Here is a 3,994-nt window from a genome sequence, read left to right as displayed (position 1 = left end):
CACTCTCGTGTTGGGGTATTACTTTCCAATGGGTCACCTCTGGTGGCTCCCTCCCCCTTTTGTTTATCTTCTGATATCAGTCCGACGCTCCCAGTCGGCTTTACCTGCCACTGGCGTCTTCTGCTCCTGTAGAGATCCAGACGTGTATAATTCTGATCTCAGGCTGATTTCATGGGTGGTCGGAGTTCTTTGGTAGGTAATCAGCTCACTTTAGGGTACAGGTTGAAACGGTGCCTCCTCCTACTTCCCCGCCATCTTGACTCCCCCCCACATTTTCTCATTTAATTCAACAATAAATACTATGTGGCTATCATTAATTCTGTTTTATGGGAAAGGTAACTGACATTCAAAACTCCTGAGGAAGTTTTTCCCTTTCTCTAACTCTTGAAAATGTGATCAAACTTTCAAAATGGATGAAATAAATTATACTAGTGTTGTTTCTTCATTAAGGGTTTCAGGCCCCTGAAGGTATGCAGATATATTCTGCATCATTCAAGAGAACTTTATGGGAATATTTAAATTTTGTGATTTTATTTTGGTTAAGATAAAGGAAACATGTTTCAGATTATCTGGATAAGCACCTTAGAAGCAACATTTACATCCATGATCATGTTGGTATTAAGTAATGGCTTAAAGTTACAGCCTTTTACTTTTAATACAGTGTTACTCAAGCAAGGGTATACTTTCAGGGGATCTATAATTTCCCAAATTGACCAACCCTAAGCAAAGGCTGATAGGGGAAAAAAGAGCTAATGTGAGTATTTGCAGAAGCTTTCTGCTTCTCTTCTAAAGGAAGAGTTCTTTGTTGTTGCTTTGGGGCAATGACTTTTGTTGTGTTGGTCAACACAGTGATATCAAATTGAAAGGAACTTGAATTAATTTATTTCTATTTCAAAGAGCAGAAAGCCTTACACAAAGGGGAAAAAGAAATAGATCCAGAAACTACTGGAGCAGAATCAGGTAGGGAAGAAGGAGTCGGGGAGGAATTGAGAGAGAGGACAGCACAGGAAGTTGGATTTGGGTTGCGGCTCTGTTTACCGTATAAGAGAAAGGAAAAGATGATTTTAACAAGTGTGCTGCATGTTGTGAATAAACGTCCACTTTGGTGCTTTTTAGAGATTATTTTAAAAGGCTTAAGTAACTTTGCAATTGCTTTGGATATTAAATTGGTGACCAAAGGCAATACTTAGGATGTCATGGTGACCAAATGCAATACTTAAGGGCCATCTTAAGATGGTCCCTGAGACATCTTGGCTTAATGTAGGTTATTTTATTAGTTAACTTAGGTTCTTCTCTGAGTGTCAGAGAACTGAAAATATCAGCGAATTAAAGGAGATAAATACTTATATTTTTATAGATTTAACCAGTGACCTATAAGCCAAAGAGAAAATAGCTCCCCCTCCAACACACCCAATATACAATGTTGATTGTATATACAATGTTGATTGTATATTGGGTGTGTTGTATAATCACAATAAAAACTTCAGTAAAAATTTTCTATAAAGAAAGAACAGGAAACACCAGTATCAATCCCTGGAGACAGAGTGGAAAGATTCTCTTTGGTTAGGAGAGCATGTGCCCTGGTTAGTCCATTTGGCAGCTCCTGTTGGGGGAATAAACCAATCCAGCCAACAGAAGACTCCATAACAATATAAAAGAGAGAACACAATTTAACTTTGAGTAAGCATTAATATAACACATGTGTGGCAGGTCTAGATTGAATCACACACGTTCATACAGAAAGTAGGAGTAAGAATATTAAATCTTTTCTTTTCTGCTGGGATTGTCTCCCATAACCCCTTGGGTGACTTGGAAGTTTATATTAGAAGTAGGTATTTATAGCCCCAAAGGCCCATGACCTTCTATTGCAAAACCAAAACTTTGGACCTCTTATTGGACTTAATATATTTTCAAGGAGACACCCTATGTAGAGTAGAGAACCATCATTTTGCCTTTCAGCTCTGGTTCTGCTCTATGGGTTGTGATCATGTGCTCACCATGCTCTGTTCCCCTTCTCTGACCGGCTGTGCCCTTTGGCAGGGAGAGGTGAAGGGGCATTTCCTTGTGGGTTGCCAGGTAGGGGGACCTCTGAAGGGAGCACTGGAGAAGATGCCCTTTTATGGGTTGCACATGCTTCCAGCTGGGCCAAGTTTGGAGTTCTGATTGCTGCTCAAAGATTTAGGCTATTTCCAGCCAACTTTGTGATTTCTTAGTAGTTTGGTGTTCTCAAAAGTTTAAGCTTTCCATCTATTTGGCTTAAATAGCTTCTTGCCCAAATAATCACAAATGAATATCTTTCTAGACCAAGTTTTGAACCTGAAGACAATTAACAGCCTCTGTGCTCTGCCTATCTATTTCTCTTGCAACAGGAATGAGGCTTCCTCGAGGTCATCTGATGCTATGGGCTTATGTGGGAAGACAGAAACCTTAATTTGCTGCAGAGGTTCCTATTGTTCAACAAAGATAACCCAAATTAGGAAGTTGCTTTAAAAAAAAAAAAAAAACTTGTGGCCACAGCCTGTCACCTTGAAGTCCCTGCTTATAATATCCTAAGTTTGGGGTGCAGAAGTCATTGAGATTTTCAGTTCAGAAAGTCTCAGTGATGAACTCAGTGAATTTTGATGGCAGAACACAGGCAAAGAATCTCATTTGCAAAGTAATCCTCTGCCAATAAGCTACCTATAATCAGAATTAATGCTCTCTTGCAGGACTTTGTTGGAAGATTAGAAGTTGCCAATGCATGTAAGTATTCTACATCTCTCCTACTGGTACACCCTCGGATGGCATGTGGGGTAACCTTGAGGTCAGGCTGGGACTGGGGTGAGGTGAGCGAAGGTTTTATCTCAAGTACAAAATTTTAAGGGACACCCATCCCCCTCCGCAGTAACGAAGATAAAGATAAATAATATTTCAATGAGATATTTTTTTTAAAAAAAACCTAATGCAAAAAATCTGTGACAAAGTGTCCCAAAATTTTAGATGAAGACAAGTTCAATATTGCTGACTTTTCCTTTGCCTCAGACTCCAGTGTGGCTCAGCATGGCCTTACTCACAGTTGATAATTTCACCAACTATTTTGCAATTAAAATAATGGGAATTGCCAGCTTTCTAGCCTGCAGTACTTAGTGTTCATCACATTTTGCCACACAGCTTTCAATAAATCACCTCTAGAATCCCACTCCTCATACCAAATTGTATTTTAAGATTAGGTTGGGCTAAAAGTGACAGAAAATCCAGAGTAGCAGGACCTTAAAAAAAACAAAAGTTCATTTCCCTGTCAGATGAATATGGAGAGGCCAAGGTTGATGTGTTTAGTTCCATTATCACTAAGGACCCAGACTCCTTCTTTCCCAATCTTCCATTCTCATCAATGTGTGGTTTTCACATCATGGTTCCAATTAGCAATAATCGCACCTCAGATAAACCTCATTGGCTATGATACTGCCACTGTGCAAAGCTCACACATCATGGTTCCAAAAAGCTGTTCTAGCTCTCGCCATCATATCCTCATTCTAGCCAACAAGGTGGGAAGTAGGAAGAAGGCAAAGTGTACTCTCACTTGTTTCTAAGGAATGTTTCTTGAAACTATCACACAGCGGCACATATGCTCACGTTCCACTGGCCAGAACCAACAAGGCTACATTCAGCTGCAAGGGAGGCTGAAAAGCATAGTCTTTGTTCTGAGTTTTCATGTGTCGATAGAAATGCTATTACTGTGGAACAAAGGGAGCTCAGGCGCTGGGGACAACAGTCTCATAAGCTGTGAAGAATTTGTCTGTATCTGCTGCATTAGCTTCATTTGGGTTGCTATAGGAGGTGACCCACCACCATTTTGGCCAGGTAATCACTACCACTCTCAAACATTTTGTCACATTGTACCTTTGACCACAGTTTCCATTAGTTAGCTCTGATTCAGGTCTACTAAGATCTAATTTTAACCACATTATTAAACCTGTGAGGTGAGAAAGATACTTTGAAATGTTAACTGATGTGT

General features: G+C 39.9%; 1 pseudogene; it reads right to left on the bottom strand.

Moving 5' to 3' along the window:
• Positions 1–3,247: 3,247 nt before the first annotated feature.
• Positions 3,248–3,459, bottom strand: LOC123942841 (annotated as a pseudogene).
• Between the last annotated feature and the right edge of the window lie 535 nt (positions 3,460–3,994).

This window comes from Meles meles, chromosome 5, assembly GCF_922984935.1.
Source record: "Meles meles chromosome 5, mMelMel3.1 paternal haplotype, whole genome shotgun sequence".
NCBI lineage: Eukaryota > Metazoa > Chordata > Mammalia > Carnivora > Mustelidae > Meles > Meles meles.
Note: the sequence above shows the minus strand (reverse complement) of the source record. Positions and strands in the feature narration are given on the sequence as shown.